The 27,444-nt window shown below is 45.2% G+C and overlaps 2 pseudogenes; both read right to left on the reverse strand.

Moving 5' to 3' along the window:
- Positions 1-14,227: 14,227 nt before the first annotated feature.
- Positions 14,228-15,656, reverse strand: LOC119809389 (annotated as a pseudogene).
- A 539-nt stretch (positions 15,657-16,195) lies between these two features.
- Positions 16,196-17,526, reverse strand: LOC119810858 (annotated as a pseudogene).
- Between the last annotated feature and the right edge of the window lie 9,918 nt (positions 17,527-27,444).

Genomic DNA, 27,444 nt, shown 5'->3' on the forward strand with positions numbered 1-27,444 from the left:
TATTCATGTGTTTTATCTGTGTACCCTGTACTTGCCTGGTTCCTGTGGAGGTCAGAAGAGAGTGTCATACCCCTAAAACTGGACTTAGGGATGCTTATGAACTCATGTGGGTGCTAAGGCATCTCTCCAGTACCCCAATAATGTTTAAACAAAGTCAAATTTTTCTTTTTTATTTATTATTCTCTCATATATTACATCCCAACCTCAATTATCCTTTCCTCCTCTTCTCCCAGCCCCATCCCCCCACCATGTTCACTCTTCCACAAATCCTCTCCTTCACTGTTTCCCTTCAGAAAGAAGCTTGCCTCCCAGGGATAACAACCAAACATGGCCTAACACGTTGCAATAAGGTTACCACAAACCTCATATCAACATTGGACGAGGAAGCCCAGAGGATGAAGAGGGCCCCCAAATCAGACAAGAGAGTCAGAGTCAACCTCTGGTCCTACTGTTAAGACCCCACAGGAATACTAGGCACTAGGATATGCAACCATAATATATATGCAGAGTGCCAAGGTCAGACCTACACAGGCTCCCTGATTGATAGTTAAGTTTCTGTGAGCCCCTGTGAGCCCTGGTTAGTTAATTCTGTGGGCAATTTTCTCATGTGTCCTCCATGTCTCTGGTTCCTACAATCCTTCCTTTCCCTCTTCTGCAGGATTCTCTGAATTCCACCTAATGAATGTTTGGCTGTAAGTCTCTGAAACCTCTCTGATCATTAGGAATTATTTAATTGGCTTTTTTTGGGCTAATTGTGTTTGGCTCTATACTAGGTCTCTGGGCCATCTGGCCTCTGGTTCCTGATCCTCCTAGTCAGTGTCAGGCATGGGCTCCCTCTCCTGGCACGGGTCTCAAGTTGGTCCAGTCATTGGTTGGTCACTCTCACAATTTCTGTGCCACCTTTACCCCAACACAGCAGGCAGGAAAAATCGTAGGTCAAAGGTTTTATGGCTTGGTTGGTGTCCCAATCTTTCCACTGGAAGCCTTGCCTGGTTGCAGACGATGGCCAGCTTAGGCTATGTGTCCCCATTACTAGGAGGCTTCACTAGGGTCACGCTCATAGATTCCAGGGAGTTTCCATTGCGCTAAGTTTCTACCTCACACCCAAAATGCCCCCCAATTCCAATTCATTTCTCCCAGTACTCTCCCCTGATGGGTCAGTCTGACTCTGGAGTATTTTAGCACCTAGCTTTTTATCTGCTTTTTGCGATTGTTATCTCCTGTCGGTTGCATTTTCTGTTTGAAGTCTTACCTGAGAGTTTTTCTAGGGGATCAAAGCCTTTGCAAACTTAGTTTAAGAAAAACCCAGAAAACTGTGCTTTTCCTAACCGAGAATTTACATTTGGCATTGTCCCTCTGGAGGGCTTAGATCCAAGACTTTGGTATATGGAATTGGCTTGCTAAAGGTGAGAATTGTTAATAATAAAAGGGCCTTTGCTCAGTGAAGGTGGTTTAGTCTGTGGAGAGGAACCCAACCTGCAGCTGGAAAAACCTAAAATCATCCCTGAGATGCCTCTGTGTGTCTTTCCTGGACCCGCGTGAGTGAACACACAACGTAATGACACACCAACGTGGGGCAGGAGGAAGAACAGAGGATTCCAGATTATCTCTGGGGACTGGAGGAAAGTATGTCTTAGGGTAGAGGACTCCAGGATTGGCAGGGTCATGGGAAACTCCTCATCTCAGAAGCAACAAAAGGTACAGTTGCTAAAATACTTGTCAGAAGAAAAAGCCGTAATTGCACAATTTTTAAAGGTAGAAATAGAACGGCTCCTGAGACAGAGAACTAAAAAGGAAATTAAAAAAAGGAAATTTTCCCAGAAAAGAGGAAAGGAAATAAAAGATTTCTTAACAGAAAAGGGATAAATGTTTCATCAAGAAAAGAGGATTTTCCTGGTCAAAAGGGGAAAATACTGAAACAAGGCCTAAAAATTAAAAGTTCCTGTAATAGAAAAATAAAGTGTTGGGCCTGCGGGAGCACAAATAATGGGGGACAGACCACTGAAGCCTATGAAAGCAGAAACAAACTTTATTAAAAAAAAATACCCATGGGGCACAAAAAGCTTTTCTGCTACCTGAGACCAGAGCTGAGTTTGGGCTTCTGAAATTGTGGCAATGGGGGTGGGTTCTGGCCCCCTTCTTATTGCAAGAAGTAAGTATTAGACACAGACAAAGGAATTTTTACAATTTCGAGGTTAAGATTAGAGACATTTTGCATTTTAAGATTTATACTTTTCAATAACAAGGTTTTAGCTAAATTGAGTTTACATAAGTCTACAGATTTCTTTCATAGTTAATAGTGTTTGCAAGGAACTTTACAGCTTTTTCTGGCACAACCAGTTTCCTGTAGTAGGGAAGGATATAAAACAATGTGAAGCCGAGCCGGGCGGTGGTGGCTCACGCCTTTAATCCCAGCACTTGGGAGGCAGAGGCAGGCAGATCTCTGAGTTCGAGGCCAGCCTGGTCTACAAGAGCTAGTTCCAGGACAGGCTCTAGAAACTACAGGGAAGCCCTGTCTCAAAAAACAAACAAACAAACAAAAAAAAAAAACAAAAAAAAAAAAAACAAAAACAATGTGAAGCCGAAAGTCACATAGGAGCAACTTATTAAAAGTTAACCTTCGTCCATGGTGGTCGTCGGTATTACAAGTTAACCCCTGTCTGCAGAGAGCCATTGTAAAGAGCGAACCCGTGGTCATAGCCAGAGCTGCTGGTCATGAGCAAAGAAAACCCATGGTTAAAAGCCAATTCCTAGTTGTTGACAGACGTGATGACTGTCAGTTCCCATTTCTTTAGGTTTATAAATTTATATTTTTATTTTTACATTTCTATTTCTGGACCCTTCAGAAGGAAAAAAAAACATAGAGGAAGAAAAAGCTCTCCTTGACGTAAGAACTTGAGGAGAGCCGAAACTCACAGCTCTGTTTCTGGCTGCACTCTGCCCGTCAGCTCAGAGTAGAGACATCTGAATCATCAGCAGGTGGGTCTTGCTGCCGCAGCCTGAGCAAGCACAGTAGGCCCAGAACTCAGAATTTTGATGTTTGTTTTCTTAACTTTGTTTAAATGTTTTTTGTTTTTCCCCTCAGAGAGGGAACAACTTGGCATTAAAGGTCCCTTCGTGGGAAATGTTTGTTTCTCCCTAGTGGTGGGAATTATTAGCAGTCCCCTCGTGGGAGAAAGAGCGTGTTTAAAACAAGCTTCTAGTAAAGAATGATTACGGTCAGGCATAAAGTATTAAGTCAATTGCTGTTTAAATTTCCTGAAGTATTAATGATTCATTGTGTGGAGGATTCTCATTTCTCTTAACTTTCAAATTAATGTTTAATTAAATATTTAATTTTCATAGTAAATGAACTAAAAGAACAAAATTCACGATTTTAAGCTATATATTATGTTTTTTTACATTTATTTTTAATTAAAAATTTCCACCTCCTCCCCTCCTCTTATTTCCCTTCCCCTCCTTTCTCCCCTCCCCCTCTCTCCAGTCCAAAGAACAGTCAAGGTTCCCTGCCCTGTGGGAAGTCCAAGGTCCTCCCCCCTCTATCCAGGTCTAGGAAGGTGAGCATCCAAACAGACTAGGCTCTCACAAAGCCAGTACATGCAGTAGGATCAAAACCCAGTGCCAGGGGGCTGGAGAGATGGCTTAGAGGTTAAGAGCACTGCCTGCACTTCCAGAGGTCCTGAGTTCAATTCCCAGCAACCACATGTTGGCTCACAACCATCTATAATGAGATCTGGTGCCCTCTTCTGGTCTGGTGGCATACATGCAGACAGAACACTGTATACATAATAAATAAATAAATCTTTAAAAAAAAAAACCCAGTGCCATTGTCTTTGTTTATTATTACGGAGAATTTGGCTCTGCTCTTTAAGTTGCTTTCTAGAAATTCTTGGTTAAATACTATAAAAATATAACACCTAAAACAAAATGGGTTATTATCTTAGATATTGGGTTATTATATTAGATAATGTGGTTATTAACATAAAAGCTCATAAAAATAATCTTACAGATAAAGAGCTTACAAAAATTATTTTTTCCACTAAATAAAATATAGGTAAATTGGACCGGGCGGTGGTGGCGCACGCCTTTAATCCCAGCACTCGGGAGGCAGAGGCAGAGGCAGGCGGATCTCTGTGAGTTCAAGACCAGCCTGGTCTACAAGAGCTAGTTCCAGGACAGGCTCTAAAGCTGCAGAGAAACCCTGTCTCGAAAAACCAAAAAAAATTATAGGTAAATTGTTTGATCCACACTGTTAATAATTGGCAAGATGCATTAGCATGTTACTTGGGATCTATAAAAAAGGATCCTCTTTTTAAGATTTTTATAAAAATACTCCAGAGTATGATTGCCTAAAGTTACCTCTTCAAATCCTATAGCAGTTGCTTTTAGTGCTTTTATAGATGGCTTATATGAAAAAGGACTTATGCAAATCCATGCTGATGGTAAAGTTGCTCAATTGTTATTATTTCCAAATTTTAAAGACATAGCAACTCCAATAAGTAAGACAGGAAGTTTTAAAAATACTGGAAAGAAAGGTTTTTGGCAAACTGTTATTAATGATGAGAGGTCAAAGCTAAAATTGCAAGTAAATGGCTTTAAGATTTCAGGCTTCCTAGGCACATTGAGGAAACTACTAGTTCTTGGAGTTCTCCTGGATTTGAATAAAAAAGTCTAAAAGTTGGAGAATGTTAGCTGATCTAAGAACTGTTTGTAAGATAATTCAGCCTGTGGGATCTTTACAGTCTGGAATTCCATTACCTTCTTTATTACCTAAAGATTGGCTTATTACAGTTATGGATTTGCAGGATTGCTTCTTTCCAGGACAGGATAAAAATTTGCTTTTACAGTTCCTATTTATAATAATTCTCAATCAATAAGGAGATATCATTGGAATGTCCTCCCCCAGGGAATACTAAATATCCCAATTTTGTATCAATATTTTGTAAATCAACCACTGGAAGCAGTATGTAAACAATTTCCTCAGTCTATTACTTATCATTATATGGATGATATTTTATTGGCTGCTTCTGATACCTTAGAAAAGATGTTTAATGTGGTACAGAAAATTTTACCTTATTGGGGATTACAGATTTCTCCTGAAAAAAAAAATACACAAAGGAAAATCTCTTAGTTATTTAGGATATAAATTATGTAAACAGAAAATTTATCTGCAGAAGGTACAGACTAGGAGAGATCAGTTGCACACTCAATGATTTTCAGAAATTTCAGAATAAACTCAGATATTAATTGGCTGCATCCTACCAATGGATTGTCTACTCAAGAATTAAGTAATTTGTTTCAAATCTTTTTTTTTTTTTCGAGACAGGGTTTCCCTGTAGTTTCTAGAGCCTGTCCTGGAACTAGCTCTTGTAGACCAGGCTGGCCTCGAACTCAGAGATCTGCCTGCCTCTGCCTCCTGAGTGCTGGGATTAAAGGCTTGCACCACCACCACCTGGCTCAAATCTTGAAAGGTGACTCATATTTAAATCGTCCAAGACAATTAAACAGCTGAGGCTGAAAGGGAATTAGCCCAGGTAGAACAAAAATTACAGAATGTCTTATCGATTGGATCTCACAACTAAATGTATTTTAGTAATTTTACCTTCCAGTCTTATCCCCATGGACTCCTTATGCCAAGAGAGAATAATATTTTGGAATAGAGTTTCCTAGCTTACAGGCAGAGGTTTAGGTCAGGTCTTGTGGGCAATGAGCCCAGGGACACAATGTCAGGAACAATTCCATAGCCTTCAGGAACTGCCAGGCACAGAACTCAGGGACAAAATGGCCTAGGGCAGCAGGAGGGGGTGGGGCTCTGGGTAAGAGGCAGTTAGAGAAAGTGTGACTGAAGGATGTGGTCAGGCAGCTGGGCCCTTGGGGCTCTAGGCAGGACACACAGAACAGACTCAGTGCATGGACAATGAGGGAAGGTGGTCATCACACCTTGTGATGAGCAGAGGCTATGACATTACTGCTGAGGCTCCTGGGAAGAAAGCTGGAGGACAGGATACTCAGCTTACAAACTAGTGCCTGCAGAAGAGAAGTATTTCTAATATTATTTTTTTTGTGGACCCCTGTTGACTGAGATTTCTGTCACGCCCGGTCCTGCAGTAGTTCAATCCCAAAGAAATAAACAGAGGTCTACATTAATTATAAACTGGTTGACCTAGTAGCTCAGGCTTCTTTTAATTAATTCTTTCTTACATCTTAAATTAGCCATTATTCTTGTCTATGTTAACCATGTGGCTTCATACCTTTTTCAGCGAGGCAGTCACATCTTGCTTGCTCTGTGTCTGGCTTCCTCTATGTCTGGGTGATGACTGCAGACTGACTCTTTCCTCTTCCTGGAATTCTCCTGGTCTCACCTCACCTCTGCTTCCTGCCTGTTCGTCTTGCCTATACTTCCTGCCTGGTTACTGGCCAATCAGTGTTTATTTAAAATACAAGTGACAGGGTACAGACCATTGTCCCACAGCAGACCCTGCTTTATTTCCCTGCTTGAAGAGTTAGGACTTTGTGTCTCTCTCTGAAGATGTTGTCCTTGAGGTCTGGTTTCATTCACAGATGTCATGCTCAGTGAGCGCTCTAGGCACCTGTGTTACAAAGCTAAGAGGCATATTCCTGAAGGCTGTGTGCAGAGGAAGTAGCGTTGTAGGTAATGGTTGCATAGTGTACTTGTGAGTGTATCTGGTCCCATGTATGGGTGCAAGTGCTTGTGTTTGGGCCGGGGAGCACCTTCGGTATCATTCCTCAGGTGTTGCTCCCCTTTCCCCCTTTTTTGAGAAAGGTAGTCAATGACCTGGGATATGGCAGGTCGTCTAGACTGCCTGGACACAGAGTCTGAGCTCCTGACAGAAGGAACTGCTAACTACAGCTACTACCACAGTGAACAACTTCTCACATGAACTTCTAGGACTACAATCAGGGTCGCATGCCTGCAAGGCAGGTACGTTTCTAGCTGGGTTATCGCCCCAATGCAAGAGAGAAAATTCAGAGTTTTGGTCAACTATTGCTTGTTGGTGAAGCCTGATCTTTTCACCCAGCGAATTACATTCTTGCATTGAATTTCTGTGATTTCAGACATACAAATTCTTAAGGTTCAGATTGTTTGTGTGCTTTGCTTTCCTCTTGTCTCCATTCTCTTTGTCAAAATAGATTCTCTATCTCATGTGTGCACTCTCAAAAAAAGAAAATCTGCAGCACAAAATCTGTAGCACATAGCAATGCTTATTATATATAAAAGGAGAGCTAAGCAAACAGGCTTTGCTTTGATTGCCTCAGTGATTGGTGGAAAACATGAAAATTGCTGACAAGATGACTCAGCAGTTAAAAGCACCTGCCAGCAGTTCCAGAGGACCAGGGTTCAATTCCAGGCACCAACATGGAGGCTCAGCATCATCTGTAGCTCCAGTCCCAGGACACCCAATGCTCTCCTCTGGGTTGCCTGGAAGTCATGGTGCACAGACATATATGTAGGCAATACATCCACATACATAAACATAATAAAATGCTCAATCTTTTTACACTCCTAAAGTCTTGAGCAAATGAAACTCAGTGGCTTAGAGCATTTACTACTCTTGTTGACTTTGGTTCAGTTCTGGGCACTCAGATGGTCTTTCACATCTATCTGTAATCCAGTTCCAGGGATCTGACATGTTCTTCTGACCTCCACAGGCAAGGCAAGCAAGTGGTACAGTTACATACAGCCAGGCAAATCATATATATAAAATATTTTGAAAGTTATAAAAAGATGGTGCCATTTATTTGAATCCTCATAGTGCTACAAAAGAACACAAGCTAAGAATATATTAGAGAAATGAAGGCCATGGAGAAGGGACTTGACAACGTGAAAGTTACCTTCCCCGTGGGGAAATTTGATAATTTGGAGAACAAGACAATCTTCCATTTTGATGGAAAAACAGGAAGTTTTGACACTCTTTTTTATGACATTAGATATACAAGATATTGTTAAAGCCCTCCTTCCCCTTTTTTTCTTTCTTTGATATATGTATATTCTGTGTGGCTTCCCTGATGTCAAAAAATATTTTGGTTTTTACAAGTGTGGTTCCAACTAGAAGTAATCCATTTAAAATTACTGAACTCTACCTATTAATAAAAATGCCATGAGAATGAAGAGGCAGCTTGTACTTGGAACATACTCTCTTCTTCAATGGAAGAAGGATGATAAAATGCATCACAGAAGAAAATGAGCATCCACTGTGTGATGTGAGGTGATCAATATTTACAAAGTCTTATGCCACATAGCTTATGTTCTGGTTTTGAAGAAGTGTTTCCCTCAGCCTCATGTGTCTGAACCCAGCTGGGGGTACCATAGGGAAGAGTTTGGAACTCTTAGAAAATGGAGTCTCCCTGAAAGATGTGTACTGCAAGGAACCTAGAGGCTTAAGATTTGAAATTCAGTTTTGTTTGCTCTGTTTCCTGAGTATGGATGCAATGTGACCATTCTGCTCTTTGACAGCATCTTCTCTGCCCACTGCCATGTCTTCTTTACCACTAAGAACTGAATGCCTTGAAGAATAATCTAGAATAAACACCATACCTCAAATTGATTTTTGTTTGTCCTTTGGTCATAGAGTCTCCCCATTATTCTACCCTGACCAGGCAGTCCATGTAATTTACTTTCTCACTTTGTCTGCCTCTCTGGTAGGAGAAGACCCCCAACTCCTCCTGCACCCTGTCCCACTTATCTGACAAGGAATGCCAGTACCTACCATTAACCCCGTCCTCGCTCTGGAGGATCCTCACAGTCCTCAGACCGTCCTGACTGTCATCTTCATTCTTTTCAATGTCCTGCAAATCATCAAGGTCTGGGAAAAGGTTGGCAGAGAGAGTGGCTCACACACATCTTGCTGTCTACAGCAGATGAAACTTCACTTTCCATGAGATAACCTCAATTTACCTCTGCTTCCTGCCACTAAGCAAGAAGCTAATTGAACATTTAAACTCTTTCAAAATGTCTTTGGTGATGAGGGCACTTGATGTGGGATGTCCTTCTGCATATGTGTACATGTGGATGCTCATAGTCTGGTCAGCCACAAGGGCAATACTGATCTGGGTGTCCTGTCTTGCCACCTGAAACATGGTGCCATCCTGGGCTGAGTTGCTGCTGAGCTCCTGGTCTGGGTCCTGCTGTAGCCAGGAACATGTCTGTGTCCTGCTGTAGCCAGGAACATGTCTGAGTCCTGCTGTAGCTGGGATCTGTTATGATGTCTACGACTGGTGTCAGCACAGGGGTCATAGGAATCACGTGTGTGGAAACCCGAGTGCTGTGCTGAGACAGCCCTGCTCTTTGCTGGCCCTGGGATGGATGGCTTTGCCCCTCACTGGATACTGAGGCAGGAGAGCTGGCCCCACTTCTCAGAGGAGAGCACCCCACTCACTCAGGAAAGATGGCCCCACCGCTCACCATGGTCATGCAACTCACCAGGACAGCACACAAGAGCTGAACCTATTGTCAGGTGCAGGTGAGCCAACACTGAGGGAACAAGAGCAGGAGAGCTGACCCTTCTCTCCCTCATCTGCCATTTGTTGGTGTGGGTGAGAGAAAGATGTCCTCCCCCACTCACCCATTGCCACTTGGGACAGGTGAGAGAACTGGCACTGGGTATAAAAAAGCAGGAGAACTGGCCCTGCCCTCACTGGCTGCTGTGTGCAGGAGAGCAGGCTGGCACCCTGTCATTGTGCTTATGGTTTATATCAGCATAAACACATTTCCTTCTCCCTGCTGCCCCGAGCCCTAGTGTTTCTCTCTCTGGGTCTAAGACCACTGATGGCTTTCAGGGTAGGTGGCTCTATGAAAGTTGGTTGGAAAACGGGCCTGCAGTGGATAATAAAGGTTGTTCTAGGTAGCATCCTTATACGGACCTTTCTACCATGGGGTGAAGTATGGGTTCCCATTTGACATTTTCTCTCAACAGGTAGTTCTCACATAGTCAATGGTTTGAATACGCTTAATAAAGCGTCCTCTGTCTACCACAGCTGTTGTCTTGCTGGTCTCAGGTGCGGCCCCTAAGCATAAATGGAACACAGGTGAAAAGTTGGTAGAGCGGGCGAGGGCCCTCTGTCACCTTAGCAGTCGCTACTTAAGCGCTTTCCCACAAACTGTCTTCCAGGCATGCTGCCACTCTGTCCCTGACACCACCCCACCTCCTCCAGACCCCACAGCCACAAGCTCAAGGAAGTCAGCCTCTCCCTGACTTGCAATGTGTAAACATCCTGGCTGGGTCAGACCTCATCTAAAGAGTCTCCTTCCCCTTCTTTTTCTTCTTCCCTCTCCCTCCCTCCCTCCCTCCCTCCCTCCCTCCCTCCCTCCCTCCCTCCTTTCCTCCCTCCCCTTTCCTTGTGGATTGATTTGGGGTGGGGTAGGGGATGAGGAGTGGGGAGCTGACTGGGTTCTCTTCCCTTTGGTTTCTCCTGGAGATGAGTTCTGTGTATTCCAGGCTTGCCTAGGACAGCAACCAACCCTACCGCTTCAGGCTTTCCAGTGCAGGGACCACAGACCCGCCACCAACACTTTTGCTTTTCTGAGGCATCTACTCCCAAGGGCAAAAGGGGTTGAGATCTAACCTCCCCTGAAGCAACCACCTGACTACAGCCAGCTCTGACCAGCACCTCCGTGCCACACTTCTGTACTATGTAGCCTAGGCTGTGCCATCTGAGCTGCTGGACTCTCAGCCTGTTGAGTTGTTCTGTGAAGCAGCAGTGGCCTGTTCTCTTCAAGAGCCACACCCCATGTGCTCTAAGCCTTGGCCACACTGGGCCTGGGAGGGAGAAGGGGCTGCAGGCCCCAGGGAAGCATGGGCTCCAGGGAAGCCCATTCAGACTGCTACACAGCTGGAGGCAGGGATCTTAGTTCAGGGAATTTATTTAATTTTGAAAGATTAATTTATTGTGTGTACAGTATTCTGCCTGCATGTTTGCCTGCAGGCCAGAAGAGGACACCAGATCTCATTCTAGATAGTTGAGCGCCTCCATGTGGTTGCTGGGAATTGAACTGAGGACGTCTGGAAGAGCACCCGGTTCCATTAACCCCTGAGCCATTCTCCAGCCTCTGGTTCAGGGAATTTAGCTCAGGGCACTTGCAATGGAGGGAGGGAGGGTGATGTGTCCACCACACCTCCCTGGAATCCCATAGTCCTGCTGCAATGTCAGGGTGACAGCCAGGACAGACAGCCAGGAAGGGTGAAGGGGAAGGCACCTGGGAGGAGAACATAATGCAGGAGGGGAGGGAGCAGGGCGGGGGAAGGGGGACAGTAGGGTCCCTGGGATCTGCCAGGAATCCGTCCATGAAAGACAGCCTCTGAAGGGCAAGCATGCAAGAAATGGGACAGAAAAGATGTGTCCTGTTTACAGGTTGGGCTTGTGGAAGTTTTTTTTAAATTGATTTTATTTAAAAATTTTTATTCATTTTACATACCTTCCCCTCCCCTCCTTTTGCTCCCCTTTCCCCTCAACTCACCTCCATCTCCTTCTCCAAAAAGATAAGGCCTCCCATGGGGAGTCAACAAAGCCTAACACATTAGTTGAGGCAGGACGAAGCCTCTTTTCCCTGCATCAAGTCTGAGCTAGGCATTCCCCCATAGGGAATGGGCTCCACAAAGTCACCTCATGCACCAGGAATAGATTCTTGTCCCACTGCCAGGGGTTCCTCAAACAGACCAAGCCATACAACTGTCACACACGTGCAGAGGGTCTAGTTTGGTTCCATGCAGGCTCCCCAGCTGCTGGTCTAGTGTCTGTGAATTCCCATGAGCTCAGTTCAGCTGCCTCTGTGGATTTCCCTGACATGATCTTGACCCTCTTTGCTCATATAGCCTTCCTTCCTCTTTTCAACTGGGCTCCCAGAGCTCAGCCTGGTCCTTAGCTGTGGATCTCTGCCTCTGCTGTGGAAGGAGTTCTTAAGATGATTCTACCTCAATGTCCAGTTCCCAGGACTAGGGAAAAGAAAGCCTTGGCTTCGGGAAGCTAAGCATGGCTGGCAGGGGACAGTCCCCACCTGGACTCTCCACCTGATCCTGTGTGAGAGGTTGGTTCAAGAACTGAAAGGTGCGCGCTGCAGACCCACAGGGACCGTACCCAGGCTGGGGCTGGAGGGCGGCAGCCAAAGTGGGGGGGGCACTTGTCTTCCCATTCCACCTGTGTTACCTCCAGTCATCTGATAAAGAGATGGCCATTGCCGAGCAAAGGCAGCTTCTTTTTGACCTCTGATGGAGAGGGAGACTAAAGCAGGGGAGAATGGTAGCAAGGACTTTTAGCATGTATGTGTTGTCTTGGATCACCTGCTGGCCCAAACCATTGTCTCTGAGGGAGTGACCCATCTGCCCCAGAGCTTGTGATCCTGCCTCTATCCCATCTCCCTGGTCAGGGATGCCCACACCCTCCAAGCTGGGCCTGAGTCACTTACCAGCCTTCCAGACTATTGACCTGTGAATCACTGTAGTGGGTCCATGTCCACAAAGGATGTCCCCAAGGCTGCAGGTCCCACTCTCCACACTCCAAGCAGCTGAGATTTTGTAGGGGACTTTCCTGCAGCTGGTTTGATTCTGGAGTGTTAGTACCTAGGTTTGTTCTGCCTTTTGTGAAGGCAACCTTGTCTCTGCTACCTTCTGTTTGAAGTCTTATCTGAGAGTTTCCTAGGGGTTCAAAGCCTATGCAAAATTTGGTTGGGGGAGGACCCAGAAAACTGGGATGTCTTTGGAGAATTTGCTTTGGCCCTTTCCCTTTGGGCAGCTTAGATAAGAGGTTTTGGTACAAGGAAATCAACTTGTTAATGGTGTGAGTTAACAGTAAAATTCCCTTTGCTAAGCTAGTGACTCAATCTGTGAGAGACTGAGGCCCCTGCAGCTGGCAAGGCTAGATTCATCCTTAGAGACCGCCTGAGCCTTCTATCCAGGGACCCATGTGAATCCACACTTGACCTACAACTTTAGCAACCAGTGTGGGGCTTGAAGGACAGTGGATTCCGACACTTTAAGGACTGGAGGGAAGGTCGCTCTCAGGGTAAGAGAACTCCAGTATTGGTAGGATTATGGGGAATTTAAATTCACCATCTCAGGAGCAACAAAAGGTACAATTGCTAAATGCTTGTCGAAAAAGAGGTAACTGCATAATTTTTGCAAATATTAAAGATAGGAACAGAATGGCTCCTGAGACAAGAGTATAAATGAGGGAAAAAGGTCCCTCTCAGCAGAGAAAAGAGGAAATCTTTCCAATAGAGAAGAGGGAAGAAAAGGAGATAAAGAAAATTTATTGATGGAAAAGGAAAAATGTTTAATAAAGGATTTTCCCAGTAAGAAAGGGTAAAATACTGAATCAAGGCCTTAAAATTAAAACGTCTCATAAATGAAAAATAGGAAAGAAAAAAAGCCATTTCTCAGTAAAAGTAGAGGATGAAAAAAGACTCTTTGAGATATAAGAAATTCAGGTAGCTGGAACTCAGAGCTCTCCCTGCCTGCCAGTTCTTAAAAGATCTGTGAGTCGGCAGAGAGCCACAAAGACTGAGGCAGGCGGCCTCATTGCTGCACCCTGGCTAAGCACAGCAGGCCCAGGCTTTAGAGTTTTCTTGTTGTCTGTTTGCTATGTCTGTTCAAATGGTTTTTGGTTGTTTGTTTGTTTTTTAGCTTTTAGTTTTTTCCCCCTCAGATGGGGAATAACTCAGTATTAAAGATTCCTTCATAGAAAATGTTTTTTTTTTTAAATTTTTCCTAATAGTGGAAATAACTCATCAATGGTCCTCCTTCATGGGAGAAAAAAAAAATTTAAACAAGCCCAGCTTCTAGTAGAAGACAATTGTGGTCGGAGTGTAAAGAACTAAGTCACTGCTGTTTAAATTTCTAGAGATACCAATCTTTCATTGTATAGATGTTCTCGCTTGATTGTGTAATTAGTGTTTAAATTTTAATTTTGACAATAAATGAACTAAAAAGACAAAATTCATGATTTTTTTGCTTGAACGCATTTCTTTATGTGATATGAATAGAAAGGTTACTCATAAAAAGTTAGAAAATTAAGAGAAATTATATATTAGTATACTTTACCAACCACAATTATATAAAAATTTCACCTAATGCACTGTTATTTCAATTTACACAATAAAAATGCCTAGATGTGGCAGATGCCTTCTATCTCTGCATGTATTCTCCCAGTAGAAGGCTTACTTGTTGAGTCACTTTTTTGTAAGTTTTATTTAACTGATAGCCTTATTGACTTCTCAGTACACCCAGCTAACAGGGACCCACTGTAGCTCCATTCTTAGTTTCTCAATGGCTTTGTCATTTATGATGATCACATCAAAGTAGTGGTCTCTGAATTCTTGCGCTTTTATCCACTGTTTTCTTCTAATCAGAGTCTGTCAATGGCTTGGTGGTGATTCCTGCATCCACCACAGCCTTGTGCATGGCATGCAGGGTCTCTAGCTCTGGAGCAGCAATAAATACCACATAAGGCATGAACTCAGATGTCCTCAACACTTTCAATGCTTGCGGGTTGACGTCTAAAATGCAAGTACGTCCAGTTTGTACAACTTCAAGGATAGAGTCAATCTCAGTTCCACAGGGGTTTCCTTCATATTCCCCGTGCTCCAAATACTTTCCAGCTTTAATATCTGCTTCCATTTCTGATCGGGATAAAAATTTATATGCCTGTCCATCCTTTTCATCTTCTCTTGGCACCGTTGTTCCAAATCTAGCAGGATTCAGCAACTATGAATCTATTTTTCAAGCTTCTTCTGCCCACACCTTGAGCTCCTATCAATACTAATGTTTTTCACTGGAAGGGTGGCATTTTTGCTACTTCCTCATAGATCTGAATTTCATGGTGATCAAACTCTGCATTCCTAGTTGTGAGATACATCATTATCATCTTTGTTGTTGTTGTTGTTGCTTATAGTTCCACCAAAGGGTCTCTTCCAGGAACTGGCTTGGGATCAGACCAGTGCTTCCGCCCCTTTCACATGGCTAGCCTGCTACCAATTTGGGTCTTCTCTGTTTACAATCTGAAGAATTTCTCCTTTGGAAAACTTCAGTCCCCTTCTTTGCAGGGTATCAGGTCATCATTGAATGGATTATAATCGAAATGACACTTGACAAATACCTGTTGAGGAGTAATAGTATCTCTATAACTTGGCAAAATTGTTAGCGTGACACTTCCACTAATATTTTTCAGCAACTCTGAAATCCAATTCCTTTGGATTGTTTCCAACCTCATGTACATTGACTTCCTTATGATATCTCCCACATGAAGCAGACCTTGTCGATCTATCATTCCTCCATGAAGGATTCGGGCGATTACTAGATCATTATTTCAACCCTAAATGTTACACACAATGGCTCTCCAGCTCTTTTGTGAATACCAAGAATACGGATGGCATCTACTGGCAATAACTGATTATTGAGATGATTATTCATTTCTGGACTTGAGGGAGGCAAATCATAATATTTTGATGCCACAATATCATGGGCTTCCAGAAGCGACTGGAAATGAGGTTCTTTGAGTATTCCAACCAGTTCTGCCACATTTTCATCCGCACTTATTAGAGAACTGATATCTTCAAGAATTTCATTTACTAATTCCAAGTTATTATCACTGACAGCTTGAACTGAATCTTCAAGCCTGTCATGAGGTCGGGTCGGCGGCTCCCGCCGTCCTCACCCGCCTTGCCGGTTAGCCTCTCTCTGTCAGTTGCTCGGCTCCGCCGCCGCCGCCGCCGCCGCCGCCGCCGCCACAGGGGCGCTCTCCTCCTGACCTCGTGCCCAAAATTCATTTTAAACTATGTATTGGGTATGCTATTTTGGGGGGCAGTTTAAATAGCATGTTTATTTGGGTTTGTTACTTAGGAATTAAGCTCCATGCTGTCAGGCACCTGCCCCTACTGCTGTCTCCAGCTCAGGTATGGAGCAGGCTGCTTCCATCCACAACCTGTGGGGCCTGTGCCCATGCTACAGGCCCGCTCTGCCACAGAGGTGCCCCTCCCACCTGTGCTGGGCTCTCAGTGGCTCCACACTCTTCAGACAGGTGCAAAGCCTGTCCCTGCAGCCAAGAGTATTCAACTCTTGAGATGGGGCCATGTTCACAACTCTATTGCTACTAGTATCTTCCATTGCTGGGGGTTCAGGGAAAAGGAATGGGTTTGGGAATATGGGCGTGAGACAGAGCCACGCTGGACCAGGTCATCTTTTTCTCAAGTGAGCCGTTCATTAGCTGCAAGCAGCTCAGGCCTCAAGACAGATGTAGCTGGCTCAGTTCCTCCCATGTCCTCCAACACCGAAGAGGAGAAGGTCAGCAGGGCAGACGGTACCAGCCCACACTCATTCAGGGTCAGGGCTTCGTCTTCCACCAGCCTCTGTTCGCCAGAGGCCCGCAGCTCAAAAGGCAGCCAATCATTCTGCAGTGCCTCCCGTACGAACCGGGAGTAGAAGATCCCCTGCAGCAGGCAGCCGTCGGACGGGCGGACGCACACGCAGTAGGATGTAGGTGTGTTTGCGCCCCTCCCGACGCTCCTCCTTCTCCAGCACAGCCTTGGTCCGCAGCGAGCTCAACCGCTCCACAACCTCGGTTCTGAGCCTCTGCTCGGGTTTTACCTCCTCGGTAGTGAGGCTAAAGAACGCTATATCTATGAAATAAACTACTTTTCCTTAAGAAGTTTTTTTTTTTTTTTTTTTTTTTTTTAAAGTAGTCGGCAGGGATCTTGAAGTGCGAGGCCAGGGCCGAGGGGCAGAAGACGCGGCGCTGCCGGTCCAGCACTGACTCCGCGTCCATCAGCAGCTGCTTCTGCCTCTCCAGACTCTCCGTCTGCGCCCGGTGCGACCTCGTCTAGCACACACAACTCTTCGGAGCCCTCCTGATCTGGAACCGGCAGTGTTACCTTCTTGAAGCCAATGTCTCCGAAGAACTCATGGGTACCCTTCAGGCAGTTGATGAGCTCCTGGAACACCTTGCTCTGCAGTTTGATTTTTCTGGTACCTTTCCTTCTCTGGGTGAAAATGGATGTTTCCAGGTACTTGGCAGTGGTATCCACTCGCAGCTTCATCCGGTCCCGGTCTCTGTTAAATGTATCTTCATGATGGAGGCAGCAACGGGGTCTGAGAAGTGCGACAGGATAGCCTCTTTGATGCGGGCATCTCGCTGGTCCCTCTTCAAGGTGACACCTGGGAGTGGGCAGATGAAGTATACATCAGGCACTGTTAGGTGGGGAGAGATTTCCTCTTTGGGTTCAGGTATCAAGTTGGACCTGGGAGCTCCTCGGCTGTTGCTGTAGGTGGCTTCGGCCTGAAGTTCCTTTCTCACCTGGTTCCGGATGGAGTCCTGAGATGTGGGGCCCAGGGCTCCGGACCGCTTCTGTTCCAGCCGGGCCAGAGCAGCAGCAGCAGCCATTTGTGCCTCTTCAGTGGCGGAGCTGCCCGAGGGCCAGCTGTGGTGAGTTTTCGTTGGGGTTCTTCTCCCCTGTGGAATCCGTGAGCTCTGGCAGGGTCCCGCACTCTTGAATTTGATGTAAGCCTTGATCTCCTGGAAGAACTTCATGGTGGTGGCGGCCGGACCTTGGGTATGCTCTTTTCTGTTTATCATTACTGAAAATTTGGCAATGCTCTTTATGAGACTGAAGGATGATTAGATTCTGGTGCTCTCTAAAAATTCTTGGTTAAATTCTATAAAAGTAGAACACCTGAAACAGAGCAAGTTATTAGCTTATTAAATAAAATGGTTACTAAGGTAAAAGCTCATAAAAACAATCTCTTACTGATAAAGAGCTTACAAAATTATTTTTGCCACTAAATAAAATACAGGTAAATTGTTTGTCACACAGTTAATAATTGGTAAGTTACATTAACATGATACTTGAGATCTATAAACAAGGATCCTCTTTTAAAAATTTTTGTAGGATTTATAATTTTATAAACTTGATAGCATTGCCTATAGTTACCTCTTAAAATTCTATCAAGATTATTTATTTTTAATGATTTTATAGATGTTTTATACAAAAAGGACTATGCAAATAAATGCTGGTGATAAAGTTGCTCAGTTGTTATTACTCTCAGATTTTAAATGCAAAGCAGCCCTAATTGTAAGGGAGGAGGCTTGGAAGTACAAAAAAAGGTATTTTGGCAAATGATCATCAATGATGTAAGGCCTAAATTAAAACAAAACTAAATGGAATTGAGATAGAAGGATTATTATATTCTGGTGCTGGTGTATTTATAATTTCTCAAGAATCCTGAGATCTCAACTGGCCTTTGCAAGAAGTCTCCACTCAATCTGTGGACACTGGAACCTTATCTCAGGGAAAACAGAGTGTAGACAGGATTAAATGTAAAGAGCATTAAGGATAAATAGGGATGTTAAAGCTTTACGTCACCGATAAAGTCATGAATTTATGGGGGAGAGCTTTGTTACAACAATGGGGAGCACAGATTAATATTCCTACAGTTTCAGAAACAGCTTGTAAAATGATGTTAAATATGGGGTATGTTCCTGGATAAAGGTATTGGGAAAAAAAACTGCACCCCCCCCAAAATCAGAGATTATACAGGCTGTTTAACAGCAGGACAAAACAGGAATTGGCTATCCAAATTTGGAGTAGCGGCCCCTGCTGGTGACCTAAGGGCTCTGCCTTTAAGATGGCTAACTAATAAAGAAAAATTGCAGGTGCTTGAGTATTTGGTACCGGAACAGTTAGATGCTAAGCACAGTGAGGAAACTACCAGTCCTCGGAATTCTCCTGTATTTGTCAGAAAAAAGAAAACTGGAAAATGAGGAATAACTGATTTAAGAGTTATTAATAAGATAATTCAAACTATGGGTTACCCTGTTGGGGATTACAGATTTCTCCTGAAAAAAAAAAAAAAACATTTATTAGAGGCAATGGCTGCGATGGGCATACCGATACAACTTATTAGAGGCAATGGCTGTGATGGGCATACCTATACAACTTAAAACCAATAATGCCACAGCTTACGCTTCCAGTATGATGAAAGGATTTTTTTTAAAAGGCATTACAACATAAAAAATTACAGGGATACCATATAATCCTACAGGACAAGCAATTGTTGAAAATTTTAATTGCACATTAAAGGGGATACTTGTTATACAGAAGTGGGATATGAGGACCCCTAGGGATAGACTGCATAATGCTTTACTAAACTTTAAAATTTTAAATGCTAATGAAAGATGTAGGGTTGTGTAACAACTGCTGAGCTGAGTCAACCATGTATTATAATTGTTTTAACATCAAAATAGTTCAGGGAAAGTGTTAAGTTAGCATCAAGGGTAAGCTTATGTTTCCACAGGAGATAAAAAATTATGGATCCCATCAAAACTGACAAAAATCTGGCCTGAGCCAGAGGAGTCTCTTGGACGCAGCTGAGATTCCTCTGGGAAAGAGGAAATACAGGAGGCCTTTGAAGCAGACTGCTAATCCTCCCACCTGGGGAGTGTTTAAGAATTTGTGTGACCAAGGGGAGGTGATAATCCAAATGACTCAGAAACCTTTGTTCCTTGATGTGCTATCAGTGGTAAATATACAGATTAAAGGGACTGATCGTAGTTACTGGGCATATATTCCCAATCCTCCAATTAGCTTAGCAGTAAGTTGGGGGGGAAATGGGTATTCTTGCAGTGGTTAATGTATCTTCTTGGCTGCCTGGTCCTTATGACAACCAAGGTCCTACTCAGCCAATGGAGGAGGAGAAAGAGATTAAAAATTATGCCTGGAAGTACAAGGAACCCCTATTTGTATGGGAAATGGATTTCAATGCCTAAATATAACCTTTCAAAGATGGCTATCTATAGTCAATACTATCCAAGATTATCACAATAAGTTTTATATTTTTCATGCATCTGGTTTTGAAGGACAGGAGATTACTGTTACTAGTTCATCCGTCCACCTTTCTGTGAGATGAAGGTTACCAACAAGGAATCTGACTGGGTGCATGGACAACAAGGTCTAAGAGTGAGAACCCTTGAGTGCTAATTAATCTCTCACAGAGACTTCATTGACTGGAGTCCTTATGGCTCCCCTCAAGGGAAATACTCTCAAAGTTATGATGGCAATGGTATAGTTTGAATGGAACTGTAGAAATTAGTTCTTCTGTTAATGAACCTATTGAATGGCAAGGAGTTGCAATGTCAAGACCTCTCCTGTAGGAAGTTAAGGCCTACTAGGCCAAGAGGAGCCAACCTGGAGTCTGCCTGGTGCTGTCAGAAGCCTTGATTGTACCTAGCCAATGAGGGACGACCATGTGATTCTGCCTAAGAGCCTAGCAACAGATGCTGTCAGAGATTCTGATTATGCTACCAGTAAGGGGCGACTCCGCAATGTCAACAGATGGGAATACCTTGGTGCTGGGAGGGTATATGTTTTTCCTTGATGTTAAATGGGTCTGCTGTATGCTTTCTACCTGGCTCCCAGTGTCTGAGCCATTGATGCCATGTCTTCTCACCCCTTCCCCAGAGGAAGACGTTAGGACGCAGACATACCTGGCACCCAGCACAGGGACTTCTAGCACAAGTTTTGAGCTCGCCTGGTCGGTGTAATTTTGGGGTTTTGCCTGGAACAGGTCCTTGTCACCTTTCCTTGCTTGCGGTGCTGGACCGTGCCTCCGAGATGATGTATTTTCAGTAAGAAGCTCCCTTGATGTTGTGTGATCCCGGGCTCTTCAGGAGCGAAGCATTGGGACTCGGGTCTTTTCCTTCTTTTGGGTTGTTTATCAGATCTGTCTGCCTGTCTGGTTAGGAAGGTACGTTTTTTTCTGTTACACAATTTCCCACCCATGATGACTATTATCTCCTTCTACAAGTGGGTAACTTCTCCTTTATCTCCATCCCCTCCATGCCTGATCTCTCTATGTCTGATGAAGGGGAGACACGCAGTTCAGGCCCCAAGAGGCCTGCTGCGGCCACAGTTAAGACTGCACGTGCTGCTTCCCAGTCAGCTCCTTTTCCACTGTGGGAAGCCACACTTCTGCTGTGAGACTCTTGTAGCTGCTGACCGAGCTGTGTGGGTGTACGGAAGGGCTGGGCTGGGGCCTTGGCTGTGGAGGACCAGCAGGTGAGGCAGCACTGGGCCTTGCGCCATTTAACCTTGCACTCACAGCAGCCACCCTGGCCTTGCTGGCTGTGGGGTGAGTGTGGCCTGGTGGGGCCTCAGTTGTGAACTCCACGGCCTACAGGGCCTATCATCATTTGTGTGTGACTAATGCCACCACCTTCAGCCCAGTCAATGGCGGCCTCTGTGAGCCCTGTAGCCTTCTCAGAGACCCAAACCCCACTGAGCTTCCACCTACAGGCAGCTCCCTGGTCAAGCCTGGCCCACTACCTACCAATGGGGCCATAGGAAAGAACAGTGATTATTGAACATAGTTGTGGAAGTCCAAAAGTAACAAAAGACGCAGTCACTGTTGCAAAGTCAATTGATTTAAAGGAGAAATACAAAAATACCAGAGCTAAATTTGCTCAAGGTGTTGCTAATAATACAAATGAAGAGGCTGGGGATGACACTCCCACCGCTACTGTTCAGGTACATTCTATTGCCAAGGAGGGCTTTGAGAAGATGTAGAAATCCAGAGATGTGTGGTGTTGGCTGTTGATGTTGTAATTGCTGACAGGGCCATTGGTCAGCACCTCCTCAGACTCCAAACCTACAGTCGCCTTCCTGGGACTGACTCCTTCATCTGCAATACCACTCACTGACACCAAATCCCCTGGAGTCCCTTAGGCTGAGCAGTCTGTCAGCACCCCAGCCTCCATGACTCCTTCCCCCACTGCAAAGCACATGACGCTTTTTGGGGGTTGAGCCCACCTGACAAATCTTTCTCCCTTGCCGCTGCTGGTCCAGCTTGTGCTTTTCCCGTGTTAAATCCATTTTTATGGTTACACCTAAAAATGAGAATAATAGTGAGAATAATAGCCATCTGGCTCCTCAGCCACCACTACAGCTTCATATATGCACTAGGCCCCCTTTTGCAATCTTAAATTTGTGCATGTGATAATAAATACCCGTTTCTCCTCTGTTTATGCCCTCGCCCTTTCTGGGGAGAAAGCTGTCAGTGCTATCAAGGCTCTTAAATTGGCCATGGTAGTTATGGGAGTACCTTGGGCATTTGAAACTGATAATCTCATTAAAGACTATATCTCTCAACAATTCTCTGGTTTTCTGCAGTCCTGGCAGATTTCCTATACCACTGGCATCCCCTACAATCTGTAGAGATAAGCCACTGTGGGAGGACCAACAAAGCTCTTAAGGAACTTTGGCCAGGGCTATCTCACCAGAGGCTAGGAGAGGTCCGCATCAGGCCTTAGCAGAGGTCCTTTTCTGTATGAACTTTCTCAGTTTTGACAACCAGCAGCTCAGCCTGGCCTACAAGCACTGGGAATTTCTGCCAAGGAACACACCCCTGCCCCTGGTGAGACGGAGAGATCCTATCTCCCACAACAACAGCTACCAGCTCCCCTGCTAACTGCTGGGAGAGGGTATGCTTGTGTTTTTCCTCAGTGGCCCTTCATGAAGAAATGCAAACTGCTGATTTTGCTAGAGACTGGCATAAATACTCAGCATAACCGACTGATCACAATAAAATAGGTAGTGAGATAGTTAATGAATTAGTTGGTTGGATGCAAGCTGTTACACTGTCAGGAGCCTGGGCTACCATGCTAAAAGTGGCTCTGCTGTCCAGGAGCTGGAAGGGAGCCAGTCAATGGCCAGTGCAGCCCTGAAACCTCCTGGCCCCAAGATGCCAGCTAAGGCCCTGGCCCAGGAGGTTCCCTCAGGTTGGGACCAGCTGGGCTGCTGATGAAAGAGGGGGTTTAGGGAACATGGGACCTACTCCCTAGAAGGCATCTCTGTTTTCTCCAGGACAGGGATTGGTGGTTTTACCCTACCTTCCTGCCTTCAGAGCTGTCACCTTCCGAGCCACAGCTTGGCTTCCTTGCTCTTTTATATCAGCTATGTCTTCTGCTGATAAGGTCAGAATTCTGACCTTATGTCAATGTCTTATGTCAATGCCAAAGTCACCTAGAAAAGGAACAGAGACATCAGAATCTCTACACCTCAGTGTCCCAACTCAAAGTCACCTAGAACAGCAGATGGCATCCACAGTGTCACAGATATCGGATATGGCCCTTCTTCACATGTGCCCATTGTCCAGAAACACGGGACCTTGCTGAAAAGACAAGCTCCTTGCCATGGTGTATCAGAGCTCCACCTGAGGAGGACACAGCTTAGGAGAGGCTGCTTTGGAACAAAAGCAAGAGGAATGGAACCCTTCAGATCAAGAAGCATTGGCTCAGTCCAAACCCTACCATTCAGCAGGGTGAACTGAGGCATGGAGAAAGAAGGGTGGATCACACACCAGGAAGCCATCATCCTTCTGCCAGGAGACCCACAGTCAAGGGGCCAGAATCCTGAAGGGATTACCTGAAAACTGCTCTAGAAGGGAGGAGGAGTCAGAAGGCAGCAAGGGAACATGGAAACCCAGAAGAGAGGAGGGGGCAACCCTGTAGGAGCATCCATAAGCCTGGGAGGGATGTGGTCTTTAAATCTAGTTAAGCAGGCAGCTTAACTCCTGGGCTCAGATTCCCAGCAAGCAGGTATCCCAAGGAAAGGGACCTGACCTTGCTGGGCCTCAAGATAAAGGCATAAAGAGGGGATTGACTGATTTTCCTGAGTGACCCTGAGCTACGCACACTTGGTAGAACCCTAACACTGGCATTTCAGCTCAACCCAAATGAAAATGTGGACTCAGGAATATGCAACAACCAGACCCCAAGTTTCATGACAGCACTGTACCTGTGAGCTTCTCCATTCTGAACGAGCAGATACCACGCACAGCAAATAACCCAACTGGGGGGTACTGGATTATGGCACCTAGAAAAGGTTGGACAGTGGGGCTGCAGGCAGCAAAGACTGTAGAAAGAGCCAAGAGTTCCTGATCTAATTCACCAACATAGAAAAGTCAATGCCCTCCTCAACTCTGGGTTAAATAAGTTGAGTTTCTCCAGCACCAAATGTTGCAGTATTTGTGTGCCTCTAGTACATTAAAATAACAATTAAATTTAAAAACCAAACTGGAAAGCTGAATTTGGTAACACACACCTAATTCCCAACCAAGGGAGGCAGAAACACCCTAAGTCTGAAGTTACTCTGCATTATTTAGTGAGATTCTTGTACCAAAGTGGAGAAGGTAAAAAGTGCAGCTGGAGATCCAGAACCATGCATCATTGTAAGGAAAAGAGAAACACAAGCAACCCTCTAGCTCAAGGCAACATTCCCTTGCACACAAGCACCAGGAGACAGGAGAGACGTCCATTCAAAGGACAGTATTTGTGGGGAGGAGGGTGGAGCTCTGTCAGATCCTGAGCAGAGGTGAACAGGGATGCGCCACCAGGACTGGAAAGACTGCAGGCAGGAAGTAAGCTGAGAGCAAAGCTGAGGCTTGTGGATGGCAATGAGGACCCAGTGGGAAGCCCTGGTACCAACAGCCAGAATGAGGTGGAATATTTGGGGCTAGCACTATGAAGCAGGGAGACCCAGCCAAAGGCCCAGGAAGAAGCCCACACAAGACACAGAAGTGGGCATCCAGGAAAGAATTTACAAAGCTTTCTTGAAAACAGAGATGTCTGATGCTTAGAGACTCAAGAGGGTGAGGGGAGCCGTGAAGTCCCAGGAATCCTAACCCTGCCCAGCTTAAGATCTTAGGAGCACTCAGCCCTCCCTTAATCCAGCCACACAGCCACATTCACCATTTCATAAATAGCTCTGCTGTCTATAGGGCTGCCCCATGCGTGCCAAGCTGGTGGCAAACACGATGAGACCACTGGAGGCCCAGCAGGTCAAGGAAGATGCTTAGCAGCTGACTCAGTGACAGCAGCTTCACCACCCACATGTGAGATGCAGTTGTGCAGGGCACGGTTCTGAAGCTCATACCTTCAGGAGGGTGGTGGACAAGTTCCACAGGTGCTTGTGCAGAAATTGGTGCCCAGTGGTTGCTGGCAGTCTTGTAAAGAGCTGCTCTTGTACCAGGTGAACGGGCGCCCACACCACATGTGTATGCAGGAGAAATGTATTGCTCTGTGCACTGCTCTGTGCACTGCTCTGTGCACATGGGACAGAAGCTCGCCAGGGAGATGCTGTAGTCCTGATGCACAACCTGGTCCTATAGCCCAAGCTACGCTGTAGCATTTCTGTTGACAGTGAGCCACAGATGGTATGGGTATGTGCATCTGCTAGTAGTGCCCAGCACAGCGTCATCGCCTCATGGGCACTGAGGAGTAGGAGAGAGGAGGATCCGAGTGCACTTTGTACAAGTTTGGGGGAAGGCATGGAAATTACTTCTACTCCCATGCAACACGCGGGGGTCCAAAAGGGCCTTTTCCAAGCCCTGCTGGATCTGGAAACAGAATGAATTCAGTCAGGAAACAGAGATGAGGTTTTCACCAAGTTTTTATCAGACTGTTAGATGTTCCCTGGAGGATCAAGGTAACCCCTAGGTGCCTTCTTCCTTGCTACCCCTGTGTTTCAGGAAAGTTTTTTGCTGGTTTTATTCTTTTTCTATGTCTTGTATCATCTGAGAACAACACTTCCCTCTTGGTACAGTTCTCCTGCTTGAACAGCTGGTCACTAGCAGCCTTCACATCTGCTCCCTAATAAAAGGACCAAATCAGGTGGTATACTAAGTCTCAGGTGACTGTCTGCCTAGGAATGTTCCTGTGAAGTGCTCATTTCTGTCCCCTCACTGCTGGGCCTAAGACTGTGTGAGCAGCTTTGTGAGGGAGTCAATAGGGCCATGAATCAAGGGAAAGGGGACAAAGTACTGATGGGTGACTGAAGATCTATTTATATAGCACTCAGTTCTGAGGCTGGGGAAATACAACATGGCTAGATCAGGTCAGGTGGGCAATGAGGTCAGGGATACAAGGTCAGGAACAAGGCAGCAGCTGAAAAAGATACAAAAGCCTCCATGGACTGCCAGGCACAGAACCCAGGGACAAAATGGCCCAGGGCAGCAGGAGGGGGTGGGGCTCTGGGTAAGAGGCAGTCAGAGAAAGTGTGACTGAAGGATGTGGTCAGGCAGCTGGGCCCTTGGGGCTCTAGGCAGGACACACAGGACAGACTCAGTGCATGGACAATGAGGGAAGGTGGTCATCACTCTTGGTGATGAGCAGAGGCTACGACATTACTGCTGAGGCTCCTGGGAAGAAAGCTGGAGGACAGGATACTCAGCTTACAAACTAGTGCCTGCAGAAGAGAAGGACTCAGAAGTCTCTTGAGTGGAACACACAGGAGTTCCACAGTCCTCAGAGGACAGAGGTCACAGACATGACACTGTAATCGGAGAAGATGGGGGTAGTAATTGAGGTTTACACATGTGTGAGTCTATGGCCCAAGAGAGGTGATACCCAAGTGTCCAGGCCTTTTAGCCCTATGAATGTGTTCGATCTCAGCTGGGGGTACAGTAGGAAAGAGTTTGGAACATTTAGAAGATGGACTCTCCCAGAAAGATGTAAAAAGTGCAGGAAAACCAGAGGTTAAAGAGTTGAGTCCCAGTTCTGTTTGCTCTCTGCTTCCTGAGTATAGATGCAGTGTGAGCAGTCTGCCTCCTGGACCTCTGACCACACTCTCTCTGCCCACTGCCATGTTTCTCTGTATGGATAACATGATAGCCTGAACCACAATCCAGAATAAACCCCATCTACCTCAATTGTGTCTTGTTGGGCTTTTGGTCATAGAGTCTCCCCATTATCCTATGTCGACCAGAGAGTTCATGTAATTTATTTACTCACTTCCTCTGCCTCTTTGGTAGGAGGAGACCCCCAGCTCCTCCTACACCCTGTTACACTTATCTGACTAAGAGTGCCAGTACCTACCGATAAAACTTTCCTCGCTACGGAGGGTCTCCAGACTGGCCAGATCCTGCTCAAGATCTTCGTAATTTTCAGTCTCCTGAAAGTCCTCTTGGTCTGGAAGAAAGTTGGTAGAGAGAGTGGCTCACAGACACATGTTGTAGTATATCATGTGAAGTCATAATGCTTCCTATGAGAACAGCAGCTTTGGCAGACCAAGAGAATGCATGTTGATGCATTTCTCCCCACTTTACATTTATTGGTCACAGATTTCTAGTCTAATTAATCACACTCAGGAGTTCAGTATAGCACATGACCTCGCTGTTTGCCTTCTTAGAATTTAAAGGCCTTAAATTGACCTTTTCACCACTTAGAGTTTCCTGGACAGTTTATAAGCCATGCTTCTGTTTATCCATGAATTAAGCTGACAATGTTGCTTTGTGCAGCTCTTATCTGTTTTATGACTCTGAGAAATGCAAGCCCTGTAAGCTTGCTATTGCCAGAAAAATGCTGATGGAGAGAAAGTGTGTGTATACATATATATATACATAAATATCATATTTATATATTAGTATATATATGTATATATACATATTA

Source organism: Arvicola amphibius, chromosome 3, assembly GCF_903992535.2.
Source record: "Arvicola amphibius chromosome 3, mArvAmp1.2, whole genome shotgun sequence".
Lineage (NCBI taxonomy): Eukaryota > Metazoa > Chordata > Mammalia > Rodentia > Cricetidae > Arvicola > Arvicola amphibius.